Below are 18,940 nucleotides of genomic sequence, written 5' to 3'. Positions count from 1 at the left end.
ACTTTGGGATGTTTGTTGGTTGTGGCCCAATACTTCAAGAAATAGGCTCCAGAGCAGCCTCTGAGGTCCAGCAGCTTGGAATCAATCAAGAAACAGTTAAAAATACTTTGTGTTGCCACCTCTCTTTCCAAGAAAACACTGAAGGAAAGTTTTACTAAAAACTGAAGGTGCAGAGTGTGCTCTTTCAAGATGTGAACTGACAAAGTTTATTCTCTTTTTTCTTTTGTCTCCCTTCTTTTTCCTTTCTAATGCTGCTACAGACAAAGAATTATAGAACAGTAAAAACAGCTTTTCCATACATTAACATAACAGTAGGGATGCAATATCTAGACCATATCAGTATTAAGAAGCAGTGCTTATCAAAATAGAAAATAGCTTAAAGAACATTTTAAACATAAGTCAAATAAGAAACAAATGATAAAGTTTGACCAACAACTCACATGTTTACAGAGAGAGACCAAAAAGGAAAAAGAGAGGATAAAAGAAGTGCAAGACTATAGTGCTACAGTTGGCTGTAATCATCCAATTTAACTAAAATTGCCCAAACTTTGCTTGGGCAATGTTTAGCAAACTCCAAAGGTAAAATATAGTAAGATGTCTAATGATATCAAAGCATGAAAATTACAGAAATAAAAGCTCAACAAATCACATCTAATACTGAAATCATATGAACAAAATCCTAGCAATGTAATGGCATGGATTGATCTGGCGATAACAGACTTCATGGGTTCTGCAATACATGTGCGGACAAGTGATGCCAGTATGTATTTGTCATGTTGCTAAACAAAGGAAATGAATATAAAAGAAATGGTGGTGGTAACTGCAGAAGCCCTCATGACAGCATGTAAGAAGTTCTATCATGTGCTACCCCAAGTGTGGGTTAGATGACCAGATGATGAGGGTTATTGATAACTGGGTGAGTGGCAGAGGTCAGAGGGTTGTGATCAGTGGTGCAGAGTCTAGCTGGAGGCCTACAGCTACCAGTGTTCCTCAGGGATACAATTTTATTCAGTTTTGTTCAATTCCTAATGATCAATGACCTAGATAAAGGGACAGATTGTACCCTCAGCAAGTTTGCTGGTAATACGAAATGGGAAGAAGTGGCTGGTACAGAGGAAGACTGTGCTGTTGTTCAGCAAGGCCTAGACAGGTTAGAGGGTTGGGCTGACAGGAGCTTTGACAAAGGCAAGTGTAGGGTCCTGCACCGAGGGAGGAATAACCTCTTGCACCAGTACAGGCTGGGTCTGACCTGCTGGAAAGCAACTCAAAAGCGAAGGACCTCGGAGTCCTGGTGAGCAAGTTAATTATGAGCCAGCAGCGTGCCCTTGTGGCCAAGAAAGCCAGTGGCATCCTGGAGGGCATCAGGAAGAGTGTGGCCAGCAGCTCCAGGGAGGTGATCTTCCCCTTCTGCTCTGCCTTGGTGAGGCTGCACCTGGAATACTGTGTCCTGTTCTGGGCTTCTCAGTTCAAGAAAGGCAAGGAACTGCTGGAGAGGGTCCAGCTGAGGGCTATGAAGATGATGAGTGGACTGGAGGATCTCTCTTATGAGGGAAGGCTGAGGGAGCTGGGCCAGTTTAGCCTGGAGAAGAGGCAGCTGAGAGGGGATGTTATGGATGCATACAAAAATCTCAAGGGTGGATGTGAAGAGGATGAGGCCAGATTATTTTCAGCAGTGGCCAATGACAGGACACGGGCAGCAGGCACAGATTGAAACACAGGACGTTACATCTGAATATGGGGGAAAGCTTCTTTACTCTGAAGGTGAAAACATGCTGGAACAGGCCGCCCAGAAAGGTGAAGGATATTCAAATACCAAACGTAATCTTAGATCACTAAAAGGCAGGGCTCAGGCTGGAAGTGTCTGAAAGACAGGATATTTTGATGGATGCCTGGACCAAAACCAAAATCAAACCAAACAAACAAACAGACCCAAAAGCAAAGTCAAACAACAAAAAAATCACTTCTTTCTATTCACTGGCAATGTGATAAGTAGTCTCAGTACAGAGGGTTGGTCAGCCCCCAGGACTCACACTGGTCCTCTTTTCTCCTGACCCATAGTCCTATTGCTCAGGGATGTCGCTGCTGGGGCTATGCAATGCAACTTAACCAATCATTTCACATGTTTCTGTAAATAAGACCCATTCTCCAGCACTGCTGACATCCTGCCATTAATAAATTTTCAGATGAGACTTTTTTTTCGGTTTGAACTTTATGTAATTCTCTCTTTACTATTCATGTTCTCACATAGAATTTCAGTGAGTATGTCAGAAAAATCAACAGGAAAATCAGATTATGAGTTAAGAGACTTCTCACAATATTTTTCATTAACCCCTACACTTATAACAGTAACTCCTTTGAAAGCAAAAGGGAACAACTCCAGAGTTCATTCCAAAAGTCAGTTTACGCGTTCAAATCCAGCCTCAGGAGCACTTTCTGAATTCCATTAGAATTAGAAGAATGGCTCAAGTTTGCATGCAGAAAATGACCCTGCTGCTTTTTAAAGTATACTATAGGGAAGTAGAGTCAACATGAATGGAAACAGCATTCTTTTACAATCTGATTTAATACAAAGCTTTCTGGGGGAAATAACTAAAGCAATACCAAAACCTACATTACTGAAATTTTACTAGGGTTTAATGCGATACAAGCTATTTTTCTTGGGGGTTCTGTTTGTGGGGGAGTTTTTTTAAATCTGTAAGACAGCCCTGTCAAAGCTGTATAAATGTTGTAAAAAAAAGCATCCACTCAGATTCCAAATGACTGCCAAAATTTAGTGTTTTTGACCCCCTGATACTTACAGGTTTCCACGAATGCCTATAAACTCTCACATACTCTCATCTCTCACATACACTTTTCACATAATGCCTGTACTCATAAATGAATAAGGGGACATGAGGTCCCTGGGAAGGAACTGGGAAAATAAGGAGAGGTATAAGAAAAAGATATTTCATAATTCATCACATGATCATTTATGTTCACTTTAAAGGTCTTGTTCTTCCAAAGAAGAGTCAAGTCCAATGTAAGATAGAGATATACAACCCTACAACATGTAAAATGAGCATCCTCATGAAATTCTTATTTATGAAATAGTTTTAGACTTCTCCATGAAAAATATATCCACAGATGTAAAGTTGGTTTAGCCTGACAGTTTGGCCATAAGTAATAATAAGTCCTAATTATGGTAAAATTTCTCATTTCTACCAATACCGAGCAGGTAGCCATGGATATTGCAGACAGACTCCCAGTTTGAAAAATATTTGAGATGTTTACCAATCAAAATTTTCTTCAACACTCAGTTCATATTTGAAAGACAAATGCTGTTAAAAGAGTTATTTTAAAATTTGGCACAAGTAGCATGTAAACAGCACATTTTTTCCCAAACTGGAGACTTGTGCTGTTGCTGGCTGATGTTATCAGATGTAAACATTTGTTTTCTTCAGAAAGCTTAGGAAACAAATTCAGTACCTGAGAATAGATCCTCTTTATGCTAGTGACAGGGTAATAAGCTAACAATTTTTTTTCCAGTACCACACACATGCATACATACACATGCACACATATGCACACAATGAGAAAGAAGTCGATTCTTTGCCTAGCCAAGTCTGCTTTGTATCATTCTGACACAACAAAGTAGACTGACACAAAACCAGAGAATAGGAGAATTTGCTAGGGAAATAGGACTGAAATAATGATCAGCAAAGGGATCTAGCTGAGGAAAAGCAGACTGTCAGGCTCCATGTGACTGTTGTCTTATAAAGTATCCAAAAGAACACCTTCTTTCCATTGAAATGTAATTTAGGTAATCTCTAACAATGGTTGATACATGTGCTGGCATGGTCATGTAGGACCGCAGTCCAGCTAAATTATAAGAACTGAGAAAAACAGCACTTTTGGTAGCCTCATCTGTGACTCACAAGACTCCAGATGCCACCCAGAGAGCAGTGACTGTTCCATTCAAGAGATTTTATTTCCCATTAGAGTATTCTTTTATGCCAAGATCCCAATAAATTGCAAAACTAGTTTTGGTGTAACCTAGACAAGGTGTGGTAGATGAAATCATTCTCAAAGAGACAAATGGGATACTGGAACAGAAGCTGGTTAAAGCAGCATAGGGAGCAGAGCAGGCAGAAATATCACTTCTAACTAAACGAGTGCTGACGAGCAATATATGCTAAAGTATCTGCTCTTTCATGTTTGGATTGGGTTTTTTCTTCGCTTACTTGAATTGTTCATAGCATATTTGGATCCACTAGGAGAGTAATTTATCCTTTTGAAGATGACATTTAAAGAACAAACCTTAAGCCTCGAGAATTACTTCCCCCTACAGTCACGATATTTAACACTGTTGTCATCTACTAGTACCTTGGGCACCAGTGGGTGGGTTTTTTCTTTCTATTCCTACCTTTTACTTTTGCTCCCCAGACCTCTGCAGGAACTCAAACTCAATAAAATATTTAATTTCTGTTTGGTGAGATCATTGTTAATGTTTCATGATAATTGCTAGGGATTTTGTGTGTTGCAAATTGTCTTCAGTGAAAACAAGGTACAAAATTCATTAAAGCCTCTTGGGAGATAGAGAAAATAACTGACCAATGTGGTCAGTGCTTGAGAATGTTGCAAAAAGTATCAGCAAAAAGGATCTGCAAGTCCTGCCCTTTCAGCTTTAAATTATTATCTATCGGTTTTGGTGGATGATGACTTTCTTGTCTTAAATACCAATAAATAAAAGCTTTTGTGCTGTTATGGAAGGGATCCAGCCCTATCTCCTCATCCATACACTTTCATAGGTGAGCTTTCAAACCCTTAGGGGCTACTGTCACTTTGTACTATTGTAAGGAGCAAAATTCTCACTGAGTTTATTTTATTTTTAATAACTTGGCTAAGAATTGGTAACTGTGTTGTACACACTATAAACGAGCTAATCTCTTCCAAAATTTCTATCATATAAAGCTGCAGCTGGTAATCTGCAAAGAAAAATATTCCTTCCAATTTTCAGATCAGTGAGCAGTCTCTGGACCATGGAAACAAGCTCACACTAGTATTACAGATGTTGTTTGTCTGTTTGCCTTGTAAAATCTTAAGCATCAATGCATGGAGGTTTCTCAAGCACGAAAGCTGTGATAAGATTTTGTTGAAATAAGTGCTGTTGGCCTTTTAGCTGCTTTGAAATATTCAGGTTCAACTGTTATTGAATCCTAAAGTAAATTCCCTTCCATGCAGAGAAGATGCAGAACTTGAGGCACTCTTTACCTTTGCTGTTCTCACTTATTGTAACCATCATGATCCTAAATGATTAAATGTAAATAAATAAAATAAATAATAAATACTTCTTTGCCTAATGGAGAGAATTGGTTTTGACTAACATAATGAAAAACTGTCAAATATATTAGGAAACAAATGAAGAAGGAAACAAGGGACTTCTGCTGCAAATATTTCACACCTGCATCTAGATGTATAGTATGCACACATACATATACACATGCATATGTGTATATGTATTTATATGATTTATATGATTTATACACTTTTTGAACCTAGGTAACATACTTGTTCATCTCTAATTGCAAGTTATTTTCTCAGGGACTAAACAGATTTACCTATTACTATTTATATGTTTTAAAATTTTACCCCAGGCCAAAAGGAAAATTATTGTAAGAAACTTTAACAAGTGTGTACAACTTAACTTGATTATATCATTGGATTTTCTAAAACCAACATACTAACAAGTACTGTAATATTCAACAGAAATAAAATAAATCTTTCATTAAAGCAGCCTTACAAGGCCAGTTTCAGCTACACGAGTGCTGTACTATCGCAGTAGCCAGAATAAAGCAGGTAAGGAAGTTCCAAAAAATATCTGAGAAAGAGCAAGCCAACAGTGAAAGAGAACATTTATATTCTTTCAGGAGCTAGAAGTTTGTAACACCATAGAGCAATACAAAATTACAATATCATCCATCTGCTGCAGGAGCTTTTGATATCATAACTATTGAAAGTTTCAGGACATACTTCCAGTATCCAGCTAATTTCCCTCTGAGTTATTACTGACAAGAACAACGGTTGACTCTAGGTGCAGAAAATTTAATTTAGCTGGTGGTAGCATTCTGTCAGAGTGGGGACCTCTTTCATAGTTCTACCAAAAAAGACAGAAAAATAAAAGTTTTCTGGTACCTCTCACAGGCATGCACATACACCGCACTATCACTTTCATACAATTTTAGTAGTGGCTGGACTGTAATAGCTTTTGGACACCTGTACACCATAGTGCAAGACATAGTACATGATTGCTTGTGACACCCTCAAACACCAACTTACTAAGCTACAGATTGCTCTGAGCCCAATAAATCTTCACAAATGCATCTACAGTGGCTGAGGAACACTTTCCCCCTTAACCCCCTTTCACCCTTCTCTTCGGTAGATCTGGGGGTTTTTGTGCAACTATTCCCCCTCAGATTCTTTCAGCCTGGGGTATTGCATTTTTCTGTCGTGTAATGATGGAGAAGGGCCTAGAAAGCTGTTCCAGCTTTGTAACACAACAATTCACTTTGAGAAGAGTCAGTTATTTATGCACTTAAGAGGAAGAAAAATGGTTATCTCATCAGGTAAGTATATTATTGCTATCTTAGATAGCTAAGCTGTGAAAGTTGTAAATCAAAGCAAGTTCTTAGGGAAAACTGGATTTTATTTTCACTTTCTCAGTTTCTACATGCAAAAAACTATTGCAAGCAGCCAGAGCTCCACCTATCTCTAAGTGGAAACTATATGCACTCTCCAGTGTGTTATCTTTAAAGTCAGGTAAAATCAAGAGAAATGTTCTGGCTGCATCTACACTGATACTCCCATCAAATAGCTCTCCAGCTAAATTTCAGGTTTCAGGCATCCTAAATTTGCATTTGCACCACTGAGTTTATTGCACATTAAGCTCATCCATGCAGCAGGCAATTTTTTAGAGCTAACAACAGTTTTTTGCTGTCAATATGCACAATGTTATACTAACCAAAGCTATTCAACCCTGGATTTTTTTTTTTTTTGGGGGGGGGAGGGGGAGAGAATAAGAACAACACTCCATTGCTATGAGATTCTCTGCATTTTCTAAACACTTCAGGCAATTCCTTTAGCATATTTTTGACTCACAGGTGCAGAAACTGTACTATTCCCTCCTCTGCCTCACTATGTTTGATTATTTTTATACTGCTTTCCCAGAAGTTATTGACAACATGCTGACAGTGGGGAATAAACAACACTATGCACAGGCACTCTGGGAGTGCATATATGAAAACACATTTTCCACGTCACTCTCTGTGAATTTACAGACCAAGGTACTGAGAACAAACAGCAATCTGCTGCTCAGCATCAGAGACCTCAAGATCCATCCTTGAGAGAAATGTCTTAAAAGCAGTTAACTTTTGTAATTTTAGGTTCTGCTTCAGGTGAGCAAATGATGAGAACAAGCTGGCAATGGCTGTGCAGAGACAGAAAGAATCAGCTAAACCACAGAAACTCTCTGGAGGCAAAGTTGGTAGTCTGGTCCATTCACAAGGCTGGAAAGGAAGGCAAGAGGTTTTGTGTAGGTTTTGTTGGGTTTTTAATTTATTTTTTTAGTTTGGGTAAGCATGGCTTACAGCACTGACTTGTACATCAGTGGAATAACATGACATAAAATAACATAAAATAAAATTAAATGAAATAAAAAGAAAGAAACCCTGACAGCAGGTTTAGTTGTCCAGGAAGGCAAAACTGCTCTGTGAATGCTAGAAAGCTATTTCCTCGCTGAACTTCAGACTGGTGGTACTAACAAAAAAAATAGTTTGAAATTCAGCTTTGCTTTATTCAACTCTTTCCATCTCTAAACTCCTGAAATCAACATATCTTACCTGCTAAAATTAACCTCTCTGGTTTCTATGAGAGCATTTGCTGTGTTCATATGAATTAGTGAGCTGTAATTAGCCTGCAGGCACTTGTGGCTACATAGTGAGACTTAATTTCATGTGACAGAAAAAAGTCAGACCTAAGAAGCTAAATTTTAAAGGCAAGTTCAAGATGTCATCTGTGTCGAGGTATGAGGCCTTGATATAGAGGATTTATTGACAATGTCTGGTTGAGTTCCACCCAAATGTGAGCAGCCGGTTCCATACCCAGCTATAACTGATTGTTCCTCCTCAGGGAAACTTCTTTCGAAGCTCAGCGCTTCAGTGGTACACACTACTCCAAACTCCTGAGTTGTTTACAATGAGTAACTTGCCCACACAGTACAAGGAAGGATAGATATACAGTGAGAGGTAGAGAAATGTTTCTTATTTCTGCATCCCAAAGAGAGGCAAAATGTGAAATTACGTCCTCCTTAGCTTCCTTTAAGCTCTCTTTAAGATCAAGCAAAAGACATCAGTCTCTTAGTGAACACAGCTGAGGGGTTTTGCATCATGTAGGAAGACAAAACAACAGTTGCCAACATTGTCAAACAACTGTTGTTGGGAGAGGGTGGTATCTCATCTGTCTTGTTTTACAAGCACAAAAGAAAATGAAGAAAGGAAAGTCAATTATTACTGACAGAAATTACTAAGACTTTTAAAAGGAGGGAGACATCAATTTTTTTTTATTTTCTCTTTTCTGCTGTGATTTTTCCAAATCCTTCCCTTTGCTGAACTCAGGTATCAATTTGTAACTCATGAGCTGTGAGCTGAGTAATGGGTGCTCTGTACCCCTTCAGGCTGGGGCCAGCAGCAGATTTCTCTTCAGTCTGTTCAAATTGATTTTTTTTTGAGCACAAAAACAGACTAGGGAAGGAAGGCACATACTGTGCAGGGTAATCTGAGCAGAATGAACTGGGGAAAAAAAAAAAAAGAATTCCTATCATGTATAAAATTCTGACATTTCAGTGTTTGTTTTTGCCCCAGATATGAATGCAAAAGTTTAAATTTAGAGATTTGTGGGAGATGCAAATTCCTTATGTCCCCTCAAAGAATCATTTAAAAAAAAAAATCAGAGCATTTTCTTTCAAAACTGTCAGAACATTCTGATGTTATATATATGCATGCTTAGAGTTTATGATATAAAATAGAAATATAAAAGAGATTTAAACTTTAGCAAAACAGAACACTTGAAGGCTTTTTCACTGAAAATTGTTAAAATGAAAAATCTTCATATTTCAAAGAAACTGCTTTTTTGGAAAAAAGAATTTACATGGAAAAATTTTTGTCTAGTTCTACTTATAAGTCAGTGAGGGAGACTTGCTTTCAATAGTTAACCGAATCTGCAGCTGGGCAATGGTGAATTATCATTCTTTGGGCAGCCTTGTTTCTGTAACATATTCCAAGTGTGCAGCACTTCCTACATAGGAATCTCAAAATATTTTTCACAGGTGACAGACAGGAGCACACTGCACCTCTACCAACATTGTTTGGCAACAAGTTTATTTCAGCCCATTCCACAGCTGGAACCTCTATCTTCGCTCAGCTGCACTGTGTACCTGATGGTTCATATTCAGGCTTCTCTCCATTTGAACAGGTCCCTTGTCAGGAAATCCAGCCTAGTGTGTGCTGTGGCTCTGCCCATACATATGCCCATGGGCACAACCTTGGTGATCTTTGCAATTTGATCAAGTTGGACCTGAGGGGTTTTGCCCAGGTGGCAAAATTTGGTAGGGGCAGTTTGCGGCCAACATACTTCCCACTTACTTGTATCCTATCTCTTATTTACACAAGGCAGTGCCAGAACTACAGTTTTACAGAACCTGTACTCATTTGATTGACACAAGACATGAAAAACAGTGAAAACATTGTGTTTCAGAATCTCGAAGGTTGAGTAGAAGAGAATTCAAAAGGTCTCCTGTCATCTTTGAGATTTTCCATGTTTGCCAGCCCAGGAGGTCAGGTCCACAGGATGACATTGAAATGGTCCTGAAGAAATTTTCCTTTGTTCTCTTCCTTTCTGTAGCAGGAAGTTAGAAAAGGAAAGGAAGCAAGGAGTGATTTTCCCCACCCTTTTCTCAGAGAAGAAGGTTTTGCCTTGGCTGCCCTGTGGATTCATTTTTTTCCTCTTACAGTTTTATCATTACTCTTTAATAGGCTTTTGACATTAAAATAACATTCAGGATCTTTATTGCTCCCATTTAGAGCTGAAAGCCCTCATCAGAAGCACACAGTCATTGTGGTGACAAGTGGAAGTAATTTTTCCACTGTGGGATGACATGTTATATATTCCATAAAAGATGTTAATTTTAGTTTAATATCTGTCCCAATAAACATGCTACTGACTCTCCCCATAACCCATTGGCTTAGACCAGCCAGAAAAAAAACACCTGTCTTTGCCTTCTGAGATCTGTAGCATAAGATCTTGTGTGGTATCCCCTTATGAGAACATCAGACTTCACACAGATACTAGATACTAGTGTATTGCATTCACATCAAACCAGACCACTCTTGGTTTCATGGTAGGTATACATTTGGAAAATATACAATATTGGTGTGATATTAGGAAGGTACAAATGAGACTTTCACTGTTGGAAATGAGTATTCCCTTCTTAGGTAGACCGCAGCAGCCATAGGAAAATGCAGATTGCTGTTGCACTAGGAAATTTCCTCATGACTAGACTAAATCATGAAAACAAGACCCACCGCTTTCACCTTTCCTAATCCTCTTCCACTGTCACATTCATGTGATTTTCAAAAATGACAAAGTTTGTCTACAAGGCTGATTGATAGAAAATTCATTGACACTGAAGGTGTTTGGACCTGCTGCAGTGCAGGCTGCTTATCTAGCAAATAACCCTTGCCAGTCCCACCTGCCAAGCTTTTGTCAAGTCTGTTGTAGATACAGTGTTTCCTCTGCATTATGGCCATAACAATGAGTGTGCCAGTTACTTTGAAACAGTCTGCCCTTGTCTGTGAAGAAATCTTGGCCCTGCTGAAGCTGATGGCACTGAATCTGAGGATCTCAGTCCAGACAGTGCTGCACCCCAGGCTTCTGTCACTCCCTACAGCCTGCCACCTTCTTGTCACAGCTGCTGCAAGCAACTGCTATCTGCTTGCCTAGCTGAGCTTTATATTGTCACTCACCAAGAAGCTATATTCAATGTCAGTTGTTAGGTTTTGATGTCTTTTGCCAAAAATAAAAGCAGTTTATGTATGGATTAATTGGTGATAAACAATCTTCAGTCAGAGTATTTAATTGTCTGGAGGCTGCAAACCAATCTCTCTCACAAAAAGCTGCTTGAAACCAAATCAGCCTGAAAAGATCTTTTTCTTTATATTACAGTGGTGCTCAGTCTTTCTCAGATATTGTAGCTCAAGTGAATTACTGGAAAGATTGGATACCGAGAACAAAAGAAAAATGATTGGCGAGAATAGAGGCTGATAGGATTGAAATAAAAACCTTCCAGTGCAAAGGCCTGAGCATAACTGCATGTCTTTGCATATTTCCCCAAGGAAGAAGGTAACAAATGATTTTGGCAGGAGGGAGACATTTTAAGGCAGCAAAATAAAAGGGTCATGTATCAAACCAAATTGTGTTGGCTGTGAGATGTATTAAATCTTTACATGATCTTGTTTTCCTTTGCAAAGTTTTTTTCCTCTTTAAAGAAGCTGAAGTTTCTTTGATAATAATTATACACTGCTTATTTCTGCATTTCTGCCTGCATGCATTGTACGTAAGATTATAACATTCCCACAATGCTATTGAAGCAAACTTCAATTTAAGGAAACATTAAGATTACAAAGACTGTAAAATCAAGCAAAATTATGAGATGCCAAAATCCTGATGGTTTGTACTTCTTTAATTGAATTTCCCCAAATAAAGCACAAGAAATGGCTTTTAATTGCATACTCACACATACCCACAAACCTATAGTGTCTTTGTCTCATACAGTGAAGAAAATGTTTTCCACCAATGGGTAGCTTTAGCATCTGGCTAAAATAACACAGAACAGGAATTACTTTAAAGAGGCATCTAGTATCAGGCCCACTGTGGGAGTCAAACGAACTGATTTCAAAATGTAAAATTCATAAAAGGAGACAAAAAGAACAACCACACTGGGAATTCAGGAAAGAAGTGAAGTGAAACCATGAAAGAATAGAGAAAAGGTATGGAAATGGGAGGAAATGAAGCTTGTGGTGGAATATGTTACAGAGAGAACTACTTGTTCACTCGTGGGAACTGAGTGGGATTCGAAAAGCTGAAAAATGGTCAACTGCTTAAGGACTGGAAAAAATCCTGGAATCCACAAAAAAAAAAAAAAAAGAAATACTGTCTCAAAAAAACTTGTTTTAACACCTACGGTTTTCACTTGCTCTTGTTTTGTCAAAGCAACACTAGTTGGCTACCCAGTATAAATCCTGAAGCATTTCCTTCATGCTTAAAGACTTCAGTTTAGACAAACAACTTAGCAATCCTGCAGTTCCCTATCTTCCCCTTTTTAAAATTTGCTGACATTGTATATTAAGCAAACACCATTTCAATGCTCTTAAATATATCTGTGACATTTTTTCATTCATTGTTTAAACTCCAGTATCCTGCAGTCATACAGAGAAGTGTAAATCTTCCCTTGCCAACTCATTTAAGAAAGGCTGGGGGGGGGGGGGGGGGGGGGGGGAATAATAATCCTTCACAAAAAGTAATATTCCATAAGGGTTCCATACAGAAGGGAAAACAAAACAAAAAACAAAACAAAACAAAATTTTGTATTCTGAGGCCCAGTTTTTCTGAAACATATATAAAGACTTGTTTGCATCTCATGACAGGTAATTCAGGACCCCTATATTCCAGTCTTCTTTAAATAAAGGAACACAAATTGCAGTAATGATCTGGTCAAGATCACCCAAGCAAGGTCACCCAGACCTTGATAGGTGTGAGTGCAGCATACGGTCTGCTTTATGTAGTTAAAGCATTTTCTCCTACAAGAGTTGATTATTCTCAATGAATATAAGATTCCAACAGTCACTGATAGGAAAACCACAGGGAATTAAATACTTTCAGGCAACTATAGAGTAACTGTGTCTAATATGCTCATCAAACTTCCACACTGGAAGAGAACAACAGATACCATATGGAGAAATAAGGACCAATCTTCAAGTCACCCTCTGTTCAATGGAAAATAATTTGAGGTAGGAAAGGCCCCCTCAGGATATCAAAAGTCTGAGCTGGCACTGTGTACATACATCCCATTCAGCCATGCACAAAGGAATTATTCTGACAGCTAGCATGACAAACCCAGAAAAACAAAACAATTAAGCTCTACCACTGGGATCTCTCTCTGCAATGAGCAATAGCTGCAATACTGTTGCCGGCTCAGCTTGCCTTTGGCCCCTCCAGCCCACTGCCTCCTGCTCCACTTCTTACACACTTCCAGAGAGTGTTCCCATTCTCTTGGTCCCCTCTGAGGCACAGCCATCTCTTTATGAGAAATGCTAGCCAGGACTTTGCAGAAGACTCTAACATTTTACACTGACATGCAAGATGTCCTGGGGAAAGCAGATTAGTGCTGGAACATTATGTGAGTAAAGACTTATGAAGATAAACTGGGAGCAGTGCCTAAACAGAAAGATGAGCTGAACTAGATGCTCAATATTGTTTTCTCTCTTCCCTTGTTTTTGGAAAAAAAAAACAAAAACAAAAACAACAAAGAGAGAGTATGAGGCAAAACTTTTCATTTTAAACAAAGACTGATTTGAATCTGCCACTCCTGAACAAGCTGTTTCATTATTGATTATTTCCATAAATGAGAGTGAACTGGGTTCAAATCTCTCCTTTTGCCAAGGAAAAAATTTCTCATTACCCAGTTCAGTGTTTTCATTCTGTAGTAAGCTCTCACAGTCTTTCCCCTGGATAGTGCTTCACCTTACACAGAATAATTACCACACTTTGCATAAGCAGTAGCGAGAGTCCTGGTTTAGTCCACTCACCCAGGAAGGAGAAGATCAGTTATACATAATGTTCTCAAGAGATAATAGTACTTAATATTATAATTTTTAAAAGGTAAAGTCATTGCTAGGCCCACCATTTCAATTAATCTAAATACAGTATTATCGCATGATTTTCAACCACCAAGTGATGGAGAAAGAGCATGTTTCAAGGGGATCCCTTAGGGATGTTCTCAGCCCTCTTTTGTTTAGCTATACATTTTTTTCATGGCACAACATACCTCATGCCACATACTCATTTAGTTTTTATTTTATTCAGGGAGCAACATATTATGATTTTTGAATAATTTTTGTACTGCTTGGATGAATGTATTCAATAAATACCATTCAACACTTAAACAGATGCATAGCATCCTTCTACTATTTCTGTAAAATAGACTAGAATACGTTTATCTGGATACAGTCTATTCATTATCCACAGCTAACAGCTTTCCTCCTCCCACCTTCCCAATTCAAAGGATGGATGCAGTGATCCTGTTTCTTTCCACATCTTAGTTTCCCACCCATCCAGGATCTCTTTCCACACTAACAACTGCTGTGCCAATACCTACATATAGAGATGATGACAGAAACACCCAGTCTTTTCAAAATATATCAGTACCTACTCTTCAGGCCTTCAGACATGCAGTTATTGAACAGTCTCCAAACACCTAAATAGCTCCCTTCCTTTCTAAAAATCCAAGAGAAAGCCTCAAAAAACAGGAAAAAAAATAACCTCCCAGAATAGCAAATTAAATCACAGCTTAATTAACATTGTTAACAGGTAGAAGCATCAGTGACTGTAAGCAAAAGCAGAAAGTAAATGTAGCCCAAGGCCAAACTGGTGCTACTCTCTGCACTACATTATTAGTAGTATCTGTAATGGATTGCACTTGAAGAAAAGGCATTAGGAGTCTTGATATTTGGGTAGGAAGACAACAGCATCTAACAGTACACAAATTTGGTGCACAGTGATGATCTGGAATTGCTGATGGTGTTGGGTAGGATAAGACCAAACTGTTCAGGTAGCCAGGAATATGATCAGTCACAGTGACAGTGGTTTATTTTGTTAATACAGAAACAGCACTTCAGAATTTTATCTCTAGCATAAGATAGCCCAAATATAGTGTGAGAGTATATATATGTATATACATATATGTCTATCTTCTGCTTTTTTCACTTAGGAAATGAAACAGTAACAAGGATTGAGTAGGATTAAGCAGGCCTGGCTCAAGGTCAGCCTAGTCTGACAGTGAGCAGTTTAGTCACAGATCTGGAGGAAGAGACCATTCCAGTGCCTATGGCAGCCATGGGATTGCAGTCCTGTAATGCTGTGCTGCATTTGGCTGTGTGTGCTGGCAACACAGCCATAACTAGACACAGCTGGTTGGCACAACTAGTGTGTTTATGGCACAGCTCCCCCAAGATCAAGCCCATGTTTTAAGGAAACATCCTCTTGGCTGAGAAAGCCTGCAATGTAGTGCGATAACCTGAGAAAATTTACAATATATGGAAATCCTAAACCATCACCAGCTCCCGTGCCTTCCCTTGTGACCTGGCATAGTAGCTGCCTTCTCAGAGCACTGCAGCAAGTACAGATGGGACAGCCACATCTGATGTACCAGCAGCCTCATGTTTACATAGAGAATGGGAGCAGCAAGATAAAGACATCTTTTTGACAGTGATACCAGCACATTGCAGATCCTTTTCTGTTGGTATTCTGATACCACAGGCTTAGTTTGAATTCTATACAGATTTTCTTGAAAAGAGCTTACTGCTGTTCTTCCTTTTCTGAAAATCAGTTCATTTTCCCACCACAAACTGGATAGGTGTCATGCCTAGACATGGCCAAGGAAATGCGCTGTGGGCTTAGAAGGCATCGGAAAATGTGGAGCAACACACCCATATTCAAAGCCTTGCTCAAGATCATTTTGGAGGCCAGGGCTGAGGTCTGGCTTAGCCATGGTGCTGGTACTGAATATATTCTGATCACCCTCTCCCTGTCATATGAAAGATTAGTACCATTTAGGTCTTGCATGCTTCCTGAGATTAAAAACAAGTGTGACAAATTAAGTCCTAATGCCAGCAGATGTAACTCCATTTGCACCAGTGAAGTTTTAGTCACTTCCCCTACAGCTATGCTTGTTACAATGAAGCTGTGGGAGCTATGGGAGCTGACTGCAAAACATAATTTTATTCAGATAATGCTTTTTTTGTGGAAGTCTGAGAATTTTATCAGGCTGGCTGAGACACAAAAGAGATTTCAGGGATTTGGTTATTTATGTAACTTCAGAACATTGGATTTGGTTAGAATCATGAGAAGTTTTATGATCCATACCAGTTTATGTAGAAACAACCCTTTAAACTGGGGTTTAAATTACCAGTTGGGAATATTCCTATGACCTAACTCCATCATGTAGTTCTTAGTTGTATGCCTGTGCTGGACTCTATTCAATCCTATTAAATGGGTCTTATGGCAGCAACTTTTTGTTTAACAGCCACAATTAATGTGATTAAGAAGCTGATTTTTTTATTTTCCTTATCTTTGAATAAGTCAAGGAATTTGCTGGGGGGGGGGGGGGGTGTGTTAAGAAAAGAAAAAGCAAACAACAAAACCAACACACTCAAAAGGGTTTTAGAGTTCACCTGAAAGAGAAGGAAGCCCTGGGGACCCAATTTAATACTTTTAGTTTATCTTATCATCCTGGTATGTTATAGAAGCATTATACTGTCACTGCATTTTGACTAAGCACAGTGCATGAGAGCATGCACTGGCCAAAGGAAGAATAATCCTTTGCACACATATGGTTAACGTGTAAGCTAATCATGATACATCAGTCAGCATACCTTGATACCTTGTTAAAATGTCATTGTGCTATTGGCATTTGATTTGAAAGCCTGCCTCTTACAATAAACAAGAGATCAGCAAAGCTATAGAATAACATTTTTCCCTATTATCTTGGCACCTTGATTACAATCTTCATTTAACACCTGGACAAAACAATGTTTTAATTTACATTGCTACACTATGGCTAGCAAATACCTTTTCTGACAAACAAATATGAAGAGAAATTTTCCATCACTAGTAGGATGCTTCCAAACTTTCAATGCAATTGTTTGTCAGCTCACAGGCAATGAATTTATTTTACAAGAAATACTTCTGGCAAAAGGAAACCTGATTTAAGAAACTGTCCTCTTGACACTCCAGTGCTTACTTTGTCTTCTTCTGCAGTATAGTTCTTATTTTACCTTTTATGATCATCTTGGAAAAATAATCTACCTGATTTCTTACCACTGCAGAGACATACAATACAAGAAACACATTTGCTTTTCTTCCAGGGGTTTATTATGGTTTTAGCTTTTGGTCTTCTACTGTCATATGAAAAACAGTTACTGAATGTTTTGTGGTCTGTTTCAGTGGGGGAAGGTGGGGTGGATGTTCTGCATATCTTTCTGAATGCAGTTTCTACTACATGCTTGTATTAACAGGGAAATTGATTTAATAGCTCGTCTGGCCAGCTGATCTTTTCCAGTACTATGCCCCTGTGACATAAAAACCAAATGCTTAGCATGTAAGTTAAGAGTATGCAGTCTAATAAGAATTTGTAGTCCAAAGAAACAAAAAACAATCATAGAGAAAAGCTCCAAACAAATCTAAAAGAAAACCTGCTTGAAAGAGAACACGTGTTGCAGCACTTACATTGAGCACAGCATGTTATGAAGTCATTAAATGGCTCCCAGTTCAGAGTTGGCATATGCCAGCCAACTGACAGCACAGTATAACAGGAAAGAGATCTAGAAGATCAAATAGACACACTAGAGCAAAAAATTTTCTTTAGCTGGGAAAGCAAAAGCAGAGTGAAAATATAATCATACCTTATAATTGTACTTGTCAAGATAAAACTAGAGAGGCATAAAAAACATCCAAAGGTAAAGGGACAAGGCTAGCACAAGAATAAATGACCAGTAGAGGTGGGTTTTGACCATTAGACCAGTCAGATTTTGATGTAAAAACAGTACAATAATGACAAATACCTAAACTGATTTTAAGATAGGGCTTTGTTTATGAAAGATATATGAACTTCTTGTCTCTAATATTAAGAAAGAGGACTTCATAAATGCTGCAGTTCCCTTCTCATCTTGTGTCCTGTTCACTCCAACAAGCCTTCCTATTCCAATTGAGTATTATTTTCAGAACAGTTCTGAGTCAGCCTTCCTGAAATTTTTCATATACCTAGTCATCAGAAGGAAAAGACTTGAAATCACTGCTGACCTGTGATTTACCCCTGGAATGAAAGACTTCAGATCCTGCTGGGGAACTCCTTGATCTGAAGATTCTCTCTTTTGAGCGCATCACTTCCTTTTCATCCCCTTTCATCTTTTCATCTTAAACAACCACACTTTATTCATCCATATTTCAAAACCATCTGCACTTAATCTCTGTGCTGTACTAACAAGATAATAACTCCTAATTTTTAAGTTGCCAACATAACATATGCAGTACTTGCCTTTCAACAAAAAATTACAAATTAGAGTGTAAGGATGATTAAAACATGAACGAAATGCAGTACATCTGTCAGAGCAACCTCTCTTATAGGTAACAACCTGTCTAACATCTCTTTAAGGAATGTAGCTAGTTTTCAGAGGTCTAAAGTCAAATACATTGCTTTAGAAAGTAGCTTTAGAGCAGACTGCAGAGCTCTCTACTTGGTAATTTAAATGACTGACCATTCAATTTATGAGCATTCTCAGCAATAAAATTCAGCCTGAACTTAATAATAGCACATTTTATGTGACAACGATGACAATTACAATCTATAGTTACTGCAGTCGCCCTTTGGTCTAGGGAAAGATGACAGTATTAATTACACACACTTGCCATTTGTCAGACTTAACTTGGCAGGCGATTGAGCTCTGAACCATCTTCAGCTTGACTTCTGTATTTTCCATTTTCTAATCCACTGGAACGAAGATAATTAGAACAGAGAAAAATGAGAGACTTTCTTTTTCCTGACTTCTTTAAAGGTGTACCAAACCTCTACCACATG

The sequence above is a fragment of the Pezoporus occidentalis genome, unplaced genomic scaffold (genome assembly GCF_034315485.1).
Source record: "Pezoporus occidentalis ecotype Australia unplaced genomic scaffold, CSIRO_AGI_Poc_V1 ctg9, whole genome shotgun sequence".
Classification (NCBI taxonomy): domain Eukaryota; kingdom Metazoa; phylum Chordata; class Aves; order Psittaciformes; family Psittacidae; genus Pezoporus; species Pezoporus occidentalis.
This window is presented reverse-complemented; position numbering follows the sequence as displayed.